Here is an 18,983-nt window from a genome sequence, read left to right as displayed (position 1 = left end):
TGGGCATAAATTTTTTCACAATGGAGATGAAAGTAAAATATTTTAAAATATGGGAGGTTAAGTGGCCATACCAACTGTAATAATTATGGTGAGAAGTACAGGAAAGAGTATAACCGGAAAAGTGGAACAAAAAATGAATTTGGAAAAATATCTTTATTTGGCTCCCCTGTAAAATTTACTTTTTGTGACATGGTGCCTTTTCCCTCCGAGGTACAGATATAAATCAATCTATCTCTCCCTGCCAGTCTACATCAGTTATATTTTACGCAAGTGGACTTCTCTAAAATTGCTTCGTTATTTTAACATTGCAATGTAAAACTTTAGTGACAAAATAACTTCAAATTGAAACAAACTTTTGACCAATTAGATCCGAAAAGAAGTGCCCTCAACATGTTCCAAACTCCCCAATTGCGTAATTAATGAATTTGCCAAAGACGCAAACAGGTTGTCGCTGTTAACTTTTAAAGCTTTCTGACATAACGCATACTGTAAAGGGAAGGCGTGAGAGACAAAGTGCCCTCTGGAAGTTAGAAGCGCACATATGTGTGTCTGTTAGTCGTGTGTGAATACGACTGGAGCCATTCTCTCATAACACTTCTTATATCTGGAGAGGGTTAAGGAGGAGAAGGGCACCTCTTATTTTATTCTATATATATACATTTTTTTTATTATATATTTTTCTCTTAATAGAGTAACTCAAATATCTGATTCATTAGAGGGGAACGTTGAAACAGTTGCGGCTGGGTTACTTTTTTTTTAAAAAAAAAAGATATAATTTTAGGTGAACGCTTATTCTCAATGTAATTAAAGTTGTGGTGGCCGAGTCAACTGTGTCCTTGGTATTATTAAGGGGGAGTTCTCTCAGTTGCTCCCTCCTCTTCCCTCTGTGCTTAAAGCTAGTGGAACTTTTTGCCCTGAAGGTATGAAAGGCTGGGTCCAGGTAGGTCCTAAGCAGGTAACAACGTCCGTAGTAGGCTTGACCGTTAACTTTCGTTTCACTTCTTCGAACTAAACTTTAATATTTTCTTTTTCTTCTTCACTGTTCAACTTAGTCCTAACAGTTAATTCTGATTTAACTCAATCCTTTTCTCATCCCAAGTCTATCGGTTCAAGTAATTATTTCAACAATTATTGTAGCTCAATTTTTTTTGCCTTAAAAGTCTTCAAGGAAATGACTACCCAAAGCTAGTCCCTCTACTTTACTCTCTTCATAGTGAAATAGATGTCCTGGCACGAAGGGTGTCAGGAATGTGCATGAGTGGGAAGGATACCACTGGGAATTGGACCTAAACGTTACAAGTTACCCTTATTGACTTACCCTCCATCACACTTGATACAGGATCAAGGTGCCAGTGTAAGGTGATTGTATTGTTAGTTCATGCCACCCATAGGGACGTTCAGATCGTTGAATAAGGAACACCCTCCTCTATATTTATCCCCCTTCATGGCGTTTTCATAAAGTTTACTTGAAGCGTGATAGTTGCTGGTGTTTCCGTCAGCTAGAATTTTACAATGAGATACTATATCAAAGCCACAATAAATAAATCAATCTTTTTATCTTTATATCAATCACAATAAATAAACCGGCAACAGCCGGCCTCCGGACAGTGTTCTCTCGTTACAGACAACACCGGTGAGTGAGTAAGAGGCTCCTAGGAAGAGAAAATCTAAGGGTCAGCAGCTAGATTCGAACCCTCCGCGTGGGAGTCCAGTACGCTAACCGCATAGCTAATCCCTTCCATTTTTATTATTATTAATATTATTAATCCGGAATGTTTGTGATCAGTTAATTATCCGAATTGCCAACGAAAAAGATCCATTCAGTTTAGATTGTGTCCATAATGTCTGGATCCAAGAATCCTGGGTATAGTTTTTGCAGTATAGCGTCTAACAAATACCAAACGGGCGATAAAGTTTAGAATTGTTACAAGGTTTCATTCAAGGAATAGTTTGAAGAGAAAATAATGGTTAAACCTAGTTTAATTGGGAAATATTTTTTTTCTCTCTTTTGGTAGAATGCACCATAAGTTATTTGAGTCCCCAGCAATTTCATATGCACTAAAAAATCACCTATTCTAACTTGTTGTTCCTAATACACATTATATGTAGTTGTAGCGCACCCTATTGCACAAATAGAAAAGAGAATTCTTTACGCCCTGGTCCCTCCAGGCTACTATTCGGCCCCTATCAACGTGTACAGCTTTTATTTTGTGATTTATTTATCACTGTTTTTAACTTCACCTTATTTAACTTGTCCATGTCGGTTTCTTGTCATTGATTCATTGACGTTTTAAGGGTTCTGTTTATGTCAGCAAAAACTTTCGTATAACTTTCATCGTGTTTATTGAAGAATTTTCTTTTAAGGTAACCACTACCTCCAAAGTGACGCTTTACAAATTGCTTTACATATCAATCATCTGTTGATAGACAAATGAAGAATCATTTTCCAAGTTCGATGATCGAATTCCAAGTTTTCAGAAAATAGGTTAAGGAGAATTTTTTGCTGTTTTCAAAATGTGTAAATTTATTAATGTTGTCTCGAAAATGATTGCAATAAGACTTTCTTCCATGAAATTCGAAATGCTGCAAGCTGAAAGAATCAGTTTTGATTCAAAGATATTTCGCGAAAGTTGTTAGGAATAACTGAGGGAATGAATTTGAATCTGTAATTACACTAATTGGTTAGCGGTAAGGTGGGGACCATAAAGATTCTTAAAAACATATTTCTGAGGTAATGTTAAAATAGAAAAAAGAAAAAAAAGTCATCGAAAGTGACAGCAACCTAAATATAATAATTTGTGACCAATAGAAAAGTAAATAGCGAAGAGTAATTCTGGAGTGTGTGTTAGTGTGCTGACATACACTCAAAAGCCGAAGTAATTTTGGTGGTGTGCATGTGAGGAGAGCTTCTCTCTCCTCCAATAAAAAAACATCCTTGCAACACAATTAGAGCCAATTCTATGTAACCTTTTTCTTTTATCTACACACTCATTTATTGCAACTATTTTTGCTTTATTTTAGTTTTTTAACTTTTTTCAAGCAAACGTCTGTCTCATACATAAATTCTCTAGGTGTACTTCAGAACATGGATTTTCACTGACCAACTGGATACAGTATACCTTCTTAATAATAAAAGGAAATTTGAGAGAAGCAAGGGATTAGAAACGAAATGATTGTTAGTAAAAAGCATTGTAAGAGAATATTAAGATAAATAATTATTAAAATAGTTCTATAGAATAGAATTAAATTTTCATTTTAAGAAATTAGTAAATCTGTAAACTATATTTTATTTAATGCTCTTGTTAAATTCTTTCTAGTAAATCAATTATTCAAGGCCCTAAAGTTGAACGAACCGTACAGTTCAGATTGGTCCAATAAGAAATCAGTTAGATCCAACTAGTTGTTGGATAGGTTTTCGAAATAAAAAATCTCATTTGTTCTGAAGAAATAAATAATAAAAGAGAGAGATAAATAAGTATCTGAATTTGGAGACAAGCTTTAACAAAACTGGTTTTCACATTATTAAAATTAAGACAGTTGATAAATGTGGTAAAATCAGATTTCTCTTCGCTCCCTCCACAATATTCTGGTGTCCACTTTGTAGAAATATTTCTAAAGGCCTTCAGACTGACACATGTGTGGCGTGTTTTCCTCCAACGAGCTCTAAATGATCAATGCCAATGTCATCCGGATTCTCAAGTTCTTCCATTTTTCTGCCAATACGATTGCAAAAATGCTAATTGTCTCTTCATTTTATAAATGACAAATTTATTTAATGTGATTTATTAATTTAATGGCTAAATTTATTTTCAAATCAATTCTTATTGATAAATATGCTAATAATACTGAATTCAACTGAATATGTTTAATTATCTTAAATTAAAGTAAATGGTTGAACTTGTATAAATTAGTCGTGTAATTTTGACGACGGTGAAAAAAAATTAAAAATAAACTAAACGTGTGAAGTAAAATTCTGAAATACCTTTGCAATTCTTATCTGTGGCCCAAAAATCATTATTCCAGAAAAATTTTACAAATAAAAATTATTTTTAGGGCGCCATTTAAAGAAAAATATAGCGTTTTGGGGGGAAAATTTCATTCAACTGTCAGAATATTGTTTTCCTAATAAATAACATTCGCAATATTTTATGTAAATAAAATTGTAAATTATTTACAATATCAGTTAGTCGTTTACATAAAATATACTGTATATTTAGAGAAGTGGTCGTTCGTGTGTTAATGTCGATCGTGATTCCATCAACACTCTATTAAATCTTGTTTGTATAAGGAGGTAGCAGGCCAATGATGTTAATGCCGGCAGGATTGTGCTGAACTGTTAGTTAAGGACAGCTGCTTGTTTGTAAAAGACCTAGAATGAGATGGGATTTACGAAGAATGGGAGGTACTTGAAAATGAGAAATATATAGAATTGTAATGGAATCTAAGAAAGTAGAACTTAATTTTGGAAGAATTTTTTATTCTTTGGATATTTGAGCTCAGATATCATTTTTCCATTCGCCCAAACATATCTTTAAAAATTTTGCATTAAGAAAACACTACTGAGGCCAATAACCTCAGATTTTGACCCGCCTTAAATTAAAATTATAAAATAATACGACGTTATTGTTAATAATAATTAGAATTGCATTGCCTATTGTGTTGGCCACACTGTAGGCGCAATTAGCTAAGTACTAGGTACAGTCAATAAAAATTATCTGGAATTATAATAGAATCATAAAAGAAACAATAATGAACATATCATTGTGGTAGGTGTGGCAAGTACATTAGCTGCGCCAGTATCCATTATATGTTAATCAGTAAATAGAACCACAGCATCCAACACTTCCTTTTGTCGGCTATCATCTTCTTGTGACGTTTGTGACCTGAAGATTCCTAGATACCTAGTAAGACGGATTATCTATTCCGTTTCAAAAAACATGTTTTATAGTTCTTATTGTAGATCAATACGGGTAGGAGAAGGAAAATCTGATTTTATCTTCTTTTTCGAGTATTATGTTAGCTAATAATTTGTAGACATACGTTTTGTGAATTTTATTTATACTTCTACATTGACTGAAGTCGTGCAGAATGTCTAGTAGGAGATAGTCAACTATAAGTAATTGTACTTCAAACAATCGAAAAGAAAACCAACAACTTTTAATAGAACTAGTGAAAAATATTGATGAAGAATGCATGTGAATTTGTGGTTTAGATTATAGTAGCCTTGGTAGGGGTTTTATTCCCTAGCCACTGCAGCTAAAATAGAATTCCTGTGCTGATTTCTTGTAGTTGTGGTAGCAGAAACTTCAGGCCCAGGACTTTCCCGCTAGCTGTTTTTGCGCTTTAGCTCCTCCAAACTCTCTTAAGGGCCTTAGATATCACTAACTGGCGATTGCAACGCAATTTTTTGGATAGGATAGAAGACATGGTTTCTCCTCCTGTTTCCATATTTCCTGCAGGAGCTGTATACACCCACGGTAATCTATAGGGATGTTTTTCCTACGACAGAGTGCCTACAGGGTCTATTAAGAAGGCTTGGGCAATTACCCGATTAACCTGATTTGGGTCAAGAACATGGCGACGAAACTGCTACGCGAATACTGTTTGCCTTGGCCAGCAGAGGCTGGTAAGATGAACCTGCAGGTGCGGGCTTGCCGTAAGTAACTATATTTCCAGCCTAAAAGCTCTAGGGGCTTTAAAAGAGCATAGAATCTAGAATGCAAATCTGAGTTTGATTTCAGTTTCATTATTGATTACACTAATCAATGTCACACTGCAGCTACTCCTGAGTCCCTGAGAACGTTCAGATTGTCAACCAAGAGTCAAGTTCTGAACTAACTTATTCAAAAAGATTCTTATATAAGAGTACAGAATTTATAATTCCACTCTTTAATTTCGAACTCATTTTGCGTTTGTGCAGATGGCCAAAATTTGTTTTCTACAGTAAATAGTAAAAGAAGGTCAAGTCGCAGTAAGAATGTCGGATTGAGCTTATTGTTATAACATGTGGTTTAGAAATAACCAGAACCAGAGTTAATAAAATGAAGCTTTGGTTAAAAAAAAAAAAAATTTTAGACCGTATCTTTGTTATTTATTATTCAAAACTCCCATAAGAAATAATCCAGTAGGTTTGTTGCTTTCATAAAGTTCCCAAATATATTTTTTATTTAATATAAAATGAGGTTTATGTGAAGTATACATTCTTTTTTTATTTAGGTTGACAATGAAAATAAGATAAATATATTGAAATAAATAATGTAGTATGTCCAAAGAGTTAAATCTAAAAACCAGTTGGAACGAATTATTTAGTAGACCAATCAAAATGGATAAAGTGGAGTTGAATTTGTAAGAAGGTCCCCAGAGGAGTGTGAGTAGCACTGCCAACAGGATCCAGAAGAGTGGGAACCAGATATGAAGAAGTACTCTAGGACAACAGGGGCGCCTAGGTGGGTGGACGACCTTTCCTCTAGATGTGTTGACCATATGGTCACACCCAAACCGGTTGGGTACTGCAGCGCTTGGTTACTGATCTTATTAATTCTTACCCAATACTTGGATGATGTTCATTGTTTCTTTTCTTTTTACTTTTTCTTGTACGAGGTAAAGAAAGGAGTGTGATCTTGTAAAATTGTCGACACTGCGTTTTTAATAAGTAGTTTTTTTTAAAAATAACTTTATTGAAATTCACAACTGCACGTGCGATTGCTTCCGCAACAATGAAATGTAATAACTGATATAGTAACTCGTTAGTGGCTCCCTAATGAATCAATTATTGTCACTCGCGGTGTTTTTATTAATAAAAGTGTTTTCTGCAAGAATGCAAGTTTTAAGAAAATCGACAGTACCTGTTTTCAAAAATAACAAAAAATTAAAAATTGGTTTAGTAAAGTGAAACTTAGGATTGTTCGATGTTGGCAATTATCGTATTTCAGGGTATCTTACGAATAATAATTGTATGTAACACTCAAACCTAATTAATATTTAGAAATAGTTTCAATCACGAATAGGAAGTGACGATATATTTTAATGCTCCTTAATAAATATATTTTTATTCCGTAAAACTGAAATGCCTCGTAACAAAAGAACACTGTTGTCATTTTTCTTCAGAAAAATCCTTCAAAAAACCAGCTTATTAGGGGAAATTTCAACTTGAGCAAAAATCTTCTCTGAGTTGCCACAAGAAATAAATTTCTTATTTTTAAATCTTACTAAACTTATTAAATCTAATTCTTCACTTCCCTAGAAACGCAGAAAGTAGCGTTTCATTAATGTTAACTTCTAATAAATCCTTGGATGAGTACAGAGAACTCGATATTAACAAAAAAATCAAAATCTTAAACTAATACATACAGAAAAAAAAACTTGAATTAATAAAAAAATCTTAAAACTAAATAAGTAGTTTCTAATTATCAAAAATCTGTAAAAGCCGCTGAGATAAATAAAATTATAATAATGTTCTTTCCTAAAATTAAAAGTCTACAAAATGTGTTACCATTATTCTTTGTCATTACAAGGATTACTTAGTGAATAGAAACAGAAAGTATTCAGTTTGTTTGAAGTTTCAACGTCCCGAAAAGAACATCTTGTCAAGATGCAAAAATGAATTGTTAAAGATTTTCTAACCAAATTGGACGATGACATGCAACCATGCTATTTTGGTTAAGTGTTGACCAATTTTTTTTCGTTCATATTTGTAACGCAGACAGAAATTATAGACAAAACTGGTAATTAAATTTAATAGCGTGGCCTACAATGTTGGATTACGTTACACCTGTTGATTCAAGTATATTTATTAATTTAATGATGTACGTGATTTGAATTTACAATTATTTGAACTTTTAAGAACTGACACATAATGCTTCAACGTTCCCAATGATTAGGAGTCGGGCAATTAAATGCACAAATTTTCTAACACTATTGTTTCTAATTGGTGGAATGCGAATTTTGATTTGGAGTCAGTTCTATTACAAGATAGAAGTCTACATTGTTCAAAACTAGACTTCCTTAACGGTTTAGGTTGGCAGATTAGATAGTGAAGTTGAAATAAAGGTCGAACTTAGAAAAGAAGACATTTTATTAAAAGAAAGTCATGATAGTGTTCACTCTAATTTTGTTTCCGTTCTGGTCGTTTTTAAATTGAAGAAAACTGTTCCATCAACAGTATAGCTTTGAAATTTGTTCTTTTGGAGTTCTTTTATGTTTCAATTAATGTTCAGTTTTTTGCCATTGGATGCGTTGATTTTTATGAATTTTTAAAGGAGCGTATTTTAAATTACAAAATTAAACGTCTTATGCTGAATGAAATAACTCTTACTTGTATATACTTATTGATTGGCATTTGAATTGAAAATAATGATATTCTAATAAACCAAATAATTAAGTATATTCAATTGCAGTAAGTAAAATCTTAACCATAATAGTTGAAGACGAACGTATAGTAGAAGATTAATATATGAAAGAAGAATTCTAACCGGGGTAAATGGAATTGTTTTTGATTTATTTCCAGACAATTCCATGGCATGTCACAGTCTTTTAAGATCCATTTTATTATTTGAAGTTGTACAATTAGAGATGTCTGCAACGCCTACTTTTAATATAGTGGCTTCCTGCGTTTGTATTGCTGTTATTTTTCATTTCTATAAAAATAAACCAGAAGGAAGTTGTACAGAATTATTTTATAAATGTGAATGATCACGTGTTGTGTTTTTTTATGAATGGTTAACAGGATGTAAGTATTTTGTGCAGTAATGATTCTTTAAAAATGCAAAATATATTTTAGAGAGAGCATATTAATAGCATTCAAAAGCTCATTTAAGTAGTTTAAAAAAATCGATTGAGGAACTCCACACTTTTTGCTGTTGCAGTACTGATGAAAACTTATTGTAAGAAAATAACAAAAATAAATTTTAATTCTTACATATCAACCATAATTCCCAAGATGTAGAGTTTTAGAATAGTAATTCATTGCTATGTGGTTTCAGAGGCAAGCTCCCCCTTCTCAGGTTTCAAAATCTTCCAGAGACAGTTTTTAGGAAGAATAAAAGAAATAAAGGATTCTTAACATGATATATTCAATTAATAATAATAATTGTAATATGCAATTCTGAAAGTTCAAGGTTGAAGCTCATTCCCTTAGCTGTACCCTTTTTTTAAAATAAGTCACATTTTCTTGACATTTAAGTTTTAAACATATTTAATCATGTATTATATAAAAATATATAATTTGTAGAAAATTAGTGCATCCGTTTTCGGAAAAAATGAAAGAAAATTATTTAATAAATCTATTTATTTGTGGTATCTACTTATAGATATGGAATGACGGATTTGAAATCTCATTGTATTTATCCTATGTCTAATTATATTTCCGTTCAAAATTGACCAAAGAAAAAAGCAATGCTCTCAATCATCCGGCTTGGAATTTTGGTTTGGTTGGAATTTTTACCTCGTGGAATATCTGCGAAATGCCCGTCAGAGTCCTCCAAGCTTACTTGTGTACCTCTTTTAAGAATTTTGGTTTTCTAATAAAATTGTCAGTACTTATATAGTCTTCAAACATCTTAACATATTGTTTATTTTTAAACGCTGTTTATCTATTTACTCTGAAATAAACTCATGTTAATAAACAAAGTAAGTGGTGGTTAAAAAATAAAAATAAAAAAGAGAAATGTATTTATAAGAGCGTTTAAAAGCTATAAAACATTCTTTTAGGTAAACTGTTTATTGTATATGGGAAAAGCTCTTGAGAAATGGTTTAGGTATGGTCCAGGATGACGGGCAATCTGTCTAAGATCCAGACGTCTTGTGTTTCAAAGAGTCATCACCGTCAAGCTTTTAACAGAAGCACAAGTTCTGGGTTTGTTTTTATTTTATTTTTTTTACTTAGTCATTTTGAACTTTATGTTTGTGTGGGTGTTGTCTTAATTGTTTTACAGTCAATTTTATGACACCTAAATGGTTGATACCGCAATACCATTGTGTTGTAAAAAGTTCATCATTTGGGATTGTGTAAATTCTTGATTATTTTAATTAATTCATCTTTTGAAGCTGAATTTGATATTTCTTTTTATGTGTGTTAGTATTTTTTTAAATGATTCTTTGAGAGACTCTGTGTGCTTACTTTAATCTAATCAGTTTTTTATTTCTGTTCGCAGGTAATGTGACCAGTTTGTTCTCTCATGTAGATATTAAAAATGATGCCTTAATTATTTAGTAATATGTTCAGGTATGGAATTATTAATTTACTAAATAGACCAAATCTTAATGAAAGTTATTTCTATTTTCTTCATTTTAATAATTCTACCTCACATACAGTTCTTGATTTTTTGCCTTTAACCTTTTCTCAGCCATTTTGCTTCTTACATCCTAGTTCTGTAATGTAACGAGTCCCTTCCAACTACAGTCAATATTGAAGGGATTTTTTTTTTTTGAATGATGCGGCGTGCCCCAAATATTGGGTGTTGATGGTTTTTCGTGAATAATCTTGTACCCTAAACAAAAAAAATAAAGAAAACGTACTACATTATCTACGACAGCAGTCAAAATAACATTATCCTTGGGAGTTTTGAGGTGCGGTCAATAAAATTTTGTAGACACATTTCGTAAACATTGATATTTTGATTTGCCTTTAATGTACCATGTTTAGTAATTATGTTATTTTACTTTTTGTAAAGCAAATCTCTACATATTTATTGTTGAAATTACGATTTTGTTGAAAAAAAAAAGGTCTCTTACAATTTGAAAAAAATACAGCGTGTATTCAAATCTGATATTTTATTTGCTCAGTAACAACCATGAGAAAGTTTAAACTAGGTTGTTCTGAGAATCGTTATCATAACCGCAAAGATAAATACGGTTGGACAGAGGTCGCAATTGCAGTACGTTACAAAAGCACAGAGTATGCGATTTTAATAAGAACAATAGGGCAAGATAATATTGAATTATGCTCGTAGAATCTTTGTTTTACCATGATTAGCTTTTTTGTAATCATTGTACTATTGTTATTCATTTCTATTATGGAATGTAGTTTATAAGTTTAGCTAGTATTCTAGATAGAAGTTTAAATGCGATTATTGGCGCCAGACTTAGCAAGTAGACAGTCTTTTGCTCCTATCTTTTTTATTGCTTTTTATCTATAAATTAATTGATTAATTTAATTTAATTTGTGCTTACGGTTAACTTTTTTCATATAGGAACTGGTCTGTGAATCTATCCTCTCTCTTTATCTTTGTTTAGTCTTCTATTTCATTCAAGTTAATGATTATCTTCTGGTTTTTTATTTATACAAATGTAATTAACATTTTGATAACTTTGACAGAAACTGATTAAGATATTTAGAGCTTTAGTCCCATATAATCGTCCGTCATCTGAGGTTTTAAATGAAGAGAATTTGGACTTCCAATTAAAAAGACGCTTGTCACAAATCATTGCACCATCAGTCTGAGAGTGTGTATAAGTGTTTAAGAATGTTTTTAAAATGGTAATATCAAGATAAAGAATTAGAATACTGTGTACAAGTGCAAAATTTTGTTAATTTTATTAGTATTAATATTATTCTGATATTGGTGGATGATTTATTTTAAGAGATGGGACTTGGTCTGATTTCGGTTTGTAGGTGTTTGAGAAACTTCCTGCGATTTGTTTTGTTTCAAGTTCCAAGATGATGCGCACATTCCAACTGACCATTTTGTGTAATAGTACACTTTTTTCGTGGACAAGTAGGCGCTACAAACCCATACTCTATTACAAAAGAAAAAAAAAAAAAAACCATACGTTCTTTTATACATGAAATTTGGTGAAAGCAAACATTTTTTCCCTCCCTATTTAAATATTATATTTTTGGTGGCCAGTTTAGTTTTTATATGCACAAGTTTTATCTGTGCTACAGGTAAGTGTCGGGCCAGTCGAGTGAAAGGGCAGACCGCGCCCCGGGGATAGTCGAGAGAGAGATAATTAACTGGTGACGTCAGAGGCGGTAAACCGGTTTCAGCTTGATCCAGATCTGTGTGTAAGTGCACGTGCTAGCTAGTACATACAGACAAACTGATACCTGGATCTCGATGCGCGCACGGACTACCACTTCAGCGCTGGTCGTGGAGGCGCTGCGGGTTCTACGCTCTTCGCTCTATTGTCCACAGCTTTTTAGATCTAATTAAATTTATAAAGAAATATCTTTAGGTTCCTCTTTCAGTATACGTATCTTAATGAAGTAAGATTCTAGAATGCAACTGGGAATGCAACTTTTCTGACTTATTAACTATTCTATAATTATTATTAACACACTTGGTCAAACATATGGTCACAGCGATGATGGTTGCTTTTCCGAACTAGTAGTAGGAGAAGTGGCCTTCGATGGAAGTACCACTTTGGTGAAGCTCTGATCTATAGGGTAAGATGGAATTATGCTACCCGCAGTTTCAGTTAATTCCATTCTGAACTTAAATCTAATCTAATCTTGTTAAGAGTCAGGAACTCCTTAAGAAAGATGTTGCATACTTAATATTTAGGATTGAACTAGTGAGGAGTCAGTAAAAATAAAAAACAAACTCCAACGTTTTTCGACAAAATTTATTGTCTTCATGGCGTAATAATGAGAGCTGGTTGCGTTACAGAAAAAAATTTAAGGCGTTTCAGCTTCTGAGGCCATTGGCATCCGGAGCGCATTGTAGGCCTCAGTACAATGTTCTCTCGTTGCAGACAACACTTTCCAGCACAGTGAGCGATAAGTAGCTCCTAGGAAGAGAAAATCTAAGGGCCAGAAATTGGATTTAAACCCGGGATCTTAGCATTGGGATATATTATTCGCTGACTAACTGAGCTAATTCCTTCCCATAGAATTCCTAATTCTTTCTAATTTGTAAAATAGTTTTTTTTTTTTTTTTATTGTAGTGACAGTTCTTTCCAAGTTCGTGTTTATATTATTCTATTATTATATGAATAAGTTAATAATGAAGTCGGCCATGAACAGATATTACCATTTGATTTAAATATTAACGGAAGGCTAACTAGTTTATAGTTGAAGGACGCACTTAGTAGTGGTCAGCAAACACGACTGAAAAAAGAGTTGACTTTCTTAAAAACAAATCGTGGTTACATAAAATATGCAAGAAAATCGTGCAACAACGGTTTTATATCGTTTCCATAGATTTATTATTAATTAAAGGGAGAAATTACCTGAACGCTTTGTTTATTCTTTCTCTTTTTGGTTTCCTCTTGTATCGTGTACAGTTCAACTGCATTATGAACTTTCCCTCTCTTTTTCTATGTTCGACTACACTAAGCACGATTTGGTTTTTCTAAATACATTTCTTTTTGTAAAATAATAGAGGTGGATCGCTAGTTTCACTGTGAAATTTGTTTAGAGGAATAAACTATTAACAAATAGAAATTATATAATCGCGCCAAAGACTTCATCTTCAGTTCTCCTTTATTCCCACAAAATAACCGCTTGGTAAATAAAAAAAGACAGATTGTTATGTAAGTAAAAACACCACAACGCATGTAACCATTAACACTAAAGAGCTATGATGTAGTGGACTGCTGTGGTTGGACTGCTACGTTCAAAAAACAATTTTTAGATGTTTCTATTCCTCTTTTAAGTGCACAAGACAAACACGTACAATAAAAATATTGTCCGCCTTTAAAAGAATTTTTACGCTTTTCTTTTACTACAACTTCTTTGTATTGTTTTTTGTTTTAAAATTTTATCATCTGACTGTTTGTCTTTTTGCGACATATCTTGCTGGTTCAAGCACCAAGCAACATTCCGGCCATGGTGTTGTCAATATTAGTCAAAAGAAAAGAAAGAGTATCACGTCATTCTCTGGTTGGACGTGTCTCTGTGGTCTCTTGCTCCAGCAGTCTCTTCTCCTAACCAACTAATCGACCTAAGCAAACCTCCTTATTTGTTAAACAGAAGATGGCCAGTTTGTGGACGGTTAACCTTCCACCTAACTCCGGTGTAAAACAAACAGGTCAAAGGGCATTGTTTTTTTTTTTTTTTTTAACAGCTCTTTGCAAGAATGTTGTTGTTGCTTTATCCCCAGAGTTTGAAATCTAGATGTTCATGAAATGAATCAGTATTTTGATCAAGCGGAATATCATATTCTTGAGTGTGCCCTAGTCATAATGGCATAGGAGCAGCGAAGTCATCAGATGGCCGGGGAATGGTGCTACTCCATTCGAGAGAACCTGTCCTTGGCTTTCCCTTGGATTTCTCTCTCAAGCAACGGCTTTAGGAAGGGGAAGCACAATCAATCCTGAATAGTACGTAGAAGCTTGTGCCCGATCTATGACTGATTCTGCGGCCTCCTTACAAGATAGATTCAGAAAGCATCTTCTCAGGGTAAGGTTATTTAAACCGCAACCTCTCTGTTGACTCTGCTAGTCGGAGATTTCTTCCATCTATTATAATGGTGTTGCTATCGCAAGTTATGGTATGGGTCTGTTTGGCTTTCTGCGGCCAGGGATAATCATTTCGCACAGAGAAATGTTGCAGAAAATTCTATGACTTTGTAAGAAAAGGGATTTATCTATCTTCGAAGATCATCCTGTATAGTTCAGTCAAATTTTGGCTGCAGTATCATTGAGACAGAACCCACCATGTATGTTAATTCAATAAAATTAGTATAACAAACAGGCATCCAGTCTAGAATATTCAATATTCCTTCTTGCAATACTGTATTGTAAGGGTGAGTACAGATCATATCCTGATTCTATATGGTTGCATCCTTTCATTGAACTTAAAAATCTCTTAGCTTACACTTAAATTACTCAAATGCAGTTTTACTATGATTATGGTGGCACTTTTGGTTGGTCGATTTAGTCCAAAACTTTATTGTCGTGTAGCCTGATGGCAGTATAAAAGGGAAACGATGGTGAAGGCTTTCCTGTAAGGAGTCATTGCAGTTTAAAGTACGGTTTTATAAGGTGGATAATGTTAGTAAGAATTATACGATATAAATATTTGGCATTTGAAGAATTTTGATGAGATCGGATTTTGAGGATAGCAAGAGGCTGTATCGTACCAGATATTTCCTCTTAATATACGAAGAACTTTCTTAAGGAAGAATTCTTGTTATAAGAATGTTCAATAAATTGATTAGTGAAGATACAGTTCGAGCTGATTATCGATTTCGCCACTAGTTGGATGTTAGAAAGTATATACTTGTCTGAGTGGTTTTGGTGAGATATTGAAACTGGAGAATGTATGCAGAAAGGTTGCTGGAAGGCAAACTGGATAGAAGAGTTTGGCGGTCATGCAGATTGCTGCATACAACATTACCCTGAGGCTGAGACACGCCCAGAATCTTTCTCTATCATGCTCACGTCTGTGCAACTTACATACAAACGCATATAGAAACTATATATATATAGTTCATTTTGCATTTACCCTATTATATTTATATGGCCACAGATAGCAGTATTATGTAGGTTCAAAAGTGCCAGCCACCTACACTTTGTGTATAAATCAGCCTGCAGCGCTAGTACTCGTAACTACAATACATTCTACTTTTAAATAAAAACTCGTTTTAATACCTCCAGGCGTTACCATCTATTATTCTTCTCTCTTGAATAAGTGTGGGTTTGAAACAAATGAACTCAATATCCATAGCCAAGAGAAAACCGGATACATTTGTACAGATCAAAAAAACTTTCCTCTATTGAAAATAAGAAATCTTAAAGCGTGTACAATAACTCCAACAGCTGTGAAAACTGGGCTCTGGCACTTTTCTGTAAAATTTATTGGCGATATATCCAAAATCCTTTTGCTATAACTTTGATTCAGCGTTAGTTTTCTTTTTTTTTTTTAAAAAAAAAAAAGCTTTATTTTTGTTCTACTGTTTGATTATGGATACGCTATTACCATATCTTTCTCTTACCCCGCTTTAGTGAAAGCATTGCAATCGTGCAGACTTCCAGTTTTGAGTGTTCATGAAGTACTAGTCTTGAGTTCCTTTGAGTTCGAAAATCTGGTGTGAACATGACTCTCTCCTTACTTCAATGCTTGCTTATATAACTTTTTTTGTTTTTGTTTTCTTAACTGGGAACTTAAAAAAAATAATGAAATTTGTACTTATTATCTTCATTGTGAAACTGTACACTGTAATGGCACTTTTAACCCCAGAATTCTCTTCGATAAATCTTTCAATTAAACGTTATAGATCCGGTGTGTAGTACGAACGAAGCTTAAGAAAATAAAATCAATGGAAATAATTTTTTTTTTTAAATCCAGAAAAGTGAAAAAGTTATTCTGAAAAGTTCTGTCTAGGGACCAAACTCGGAATTTAACCTTCCTTAATTACATTAAAGACACGGAATCAAACATTATGTTGGAATGGGAATGGTGTTTCAGAACGAAGCTAAGGAATTGTTAATCAACATTTCAGAGAAAGTTGTAAATAAACGTTCCTGTCCAACATGAATCCTAGTGAGTGTTTTTATTTAAAGAAAATTGTTGCCGTCATTTTCAGAAAAGATCAACTAGTAAAAAGTCCAATCAGTAAACAAATTGCGGTTTTGTAATTTTCTTTTTACTTAAAAAAAATTAAAATAATGCCTATCTTTTTCAGAAAGACTAATACATCCAACTACCGTTCATGTGTCGTTGACGGAGGCGGATAGTAAAACACACTTAACTATTCTTTCATTAACCATTTAAATATTATACCGACCGTACCTCTGACCGCTGTGGACTACCGTAGCGCCTAACTCGCATTTATTAGCAACACATTTTACTTTCTTTATAACACAATATGGGACCCATGGCCATTACAGGAAGCCTACTCACTCTAGAGTTAAACCAAATTTACAAGAAAATTTAAATATTTCAGAAAATAAGTCGTGTTAAGGCATTCTATCAGATTTTTTGACTTTCCTTATTGCTGCTGCTAGCGACACACAGTAAAGATTAAAATCCCTGTACCCAAAACTGTCACAAGAAGATTGATGGATAACAAGTCCGTTTTAAAAAGTTACATCTTGAATTGAACAATGTTTACTTAACAATGCATTTGCACCGGAAAACGTTAACAAAATTAAAATAGTCGACTAGAGATTATTACTAACTATTGACGGAAGATAGGAAGGAACAATGTAATGATTGTGGCAAACCCTATTGTACTCGTATATGTTTTTGTATGTATGCCTATAGACTTGTATTATTGCAGTATGTGAAGCTTCTTTGGTTTCAGTCTTGTTGAGGTTTAGATTTAGAAAGTAACTGCTATATATTATTTATATAGTTTTTCTTATTTTATAATAGCAGTTCTAAGAGTGCTAAAGAACAATCATTACTGCTAAACGGTGTGTATAGATTGCGCGATTTGTGGTCACCAGTCAAATAATCTCAATCTATGTAGCATTCGTAATAATATTTTTCTAGGAGATATCTTACCTTCTTGTTGTGTGGAATGGAAGCCAGACTCTAACCGGATAGAAATGATTGCGCCTTCCAAACCTACTATACAATCATATCATATTATTAACGTCATTGTGGCACTAACAGAGTTCTGTTCGTCAAAAAATAATAATTTTAAGTTTAAAGAAAAAACAACAAAAATACAGTCGCAAACTCGTAATCAAACTCTTGTAATCGTAGTAGCTTTTTTCATCGACATTTCTTCCTGTTGTTACTTAAATGTAGGTTTTATTCAATGAGAATCTTACATTCTACAATTTGTCTAGTGTGATGTAAAGACAAGCTCTTATCGGAAATAACAGTGGTGCTAAAAGATTGCCCTTGTATTCCATTTTTATATTTTCAATTGGAAAACTTGACTCCAGATCAAAATAACTTTTTAAGATATGCAGTTATTGTCTTAATTAAAGAGCGGCGACAAGGAGGCATGGCTTATTGACCATATTTTAGAAAGTTAAGGAAGTAATGAAAAAGTGCAACCAAGAATGAATGCCCTTCTAAAAGAATAAATACATGGACAAGTATATGCTCTGCATGAACTGTGATTATTGCCTCTATCTAGACTTTAGACATGTCCTTCAGACAGATCAGGAAGCTGTGTTTATTGGCAACTCAACTTAGTTGAGCCGTTGGCCGTAATAAGGCGTGGCGGCTTAGTATCTTAAGTGTAAACTATCATATAAGAAATTGGCATTGTAACCGGCGACTCAAACGTAGCGATGAATAGCTCTCAACTGAAAATTGCTTCAAAGTTTTACTCTCATCTTTATATTTAAGTAATAGACTTCATTTCAAGCACCTAAATCTACATTTTTATTTGAATACTTGGTTGTAGGAGTTTTAGTTTTAGGACAGTACAAGGAAGGGATGAGATAAAGTTCCCAATAAAAGTGGGACTTCATTGTATTAAGTTTACAACAGAACTTGAGAACCTGCAGGTGGGGAAAACTCCTGTAGTGTTCACTTAGTTTTTTTTTTTTATATACATGGTTTTTTTTAATACCATTATTTCCTCCTAATAGCTTGTATTAGCTCAATCTAGATTCTTAGAAATATTGAATTAAATAATTACACAACTATGTACATATATCCAGATACTAGCCTCCAAGGACAATCTATATTCTTTTTTTTCTAACTAACCTTACAATTTTCTCTCTGCACATTTTTGTGGTTTAACTTTATGATTTCTTTACATTTAGGCGTAATAGGCATTTTTTTTTTTTTTTTTTTATAAAGCTCTTGTTTTTCCCAGATTTATGGTTTTTAAAAGAAGGTTTAGAGCGGCAATTTAATAGACTTAAATACACCTTTAAGATCTTATGTTAATAGTAATGATATATTAGTAAAAGAAAAATTTGTCTCACGAGAGAAAAGAAATGCATCAATGAAATTATTGTTTATCATATCACTTACTCTAGAAAGATATCTGCAGGTCATGGCGCATTGGACAATGTTTTTTGGAAGGTATTCGTTGGGGGTTGGAACTTTACACTTACTTTGGATTTTATTTAGTGTGTGTGTTGTAGAATGAATCAGATAAAAAGGTCGGAAGTGGCAATGCGAGCTA

General features: G+C 33.2%; 2 protein-coding genes across 5 annotated transcripts in view; both read left to right on the top strand.

The window, feature by feature from the left end:
- Nucleotides 1–18,983, top strand: part of LOC141450440 (meteorin-like protein) — a 55,652-nt gene that overhangs the window by 4,721 nt on the left and 31,948 nt on the right. The window lies entirely within an intron of this gene.
- LOC141450437 (uncharacterized) overlaps nucleotides 1–18,983 on the top strand; it is a 66,683-nt gene that overhangs the window by 35,567 nt on the left and 12,133 nt on the right. The window contains exons 15-17 of one of the 4 annotated variants that reach the window (XR_012456108.1): nucleotides 9,709–9,853; nucleotides 10,152–10,222; nucleotides 11,315–11,648. The gene's annotated coding sequence lies outside the window, so the exon portion shown is untranslated. Of the gene's footprint in view, nucleotides 1–3,071; nucleotides 3,192–9,708; nucleotides 9,854–10,151; nucleotides 10,223–11,314; nucleotides 11,649–18,983 lie in introns of those variants that run through there. The other 3 variants (XR_012456111.1, XR_012456110.1, XR_012456109.1) reach the window with 3 other exon arrangements.

This window comes from Rhodnius prolixus, unplaced genomic scaffold, assembly GCF_049639745.1.
Source record: "Rhodnius prolixus isolate KJV_2025 unplaced genomic scaffold, Rpr scaffold_2, whole genome shotgun sequence".
NCBI lineage: Eukaryota > Metazoa > Arthropoda > Insecta > Hemiptera > Reduviidae > Rhodnius > Rhodnius prolixus.
Note: the sequence above shows the minus strand (reverse complement) of the source record. Positions and strands in the feature narration are given on the sequence as shown.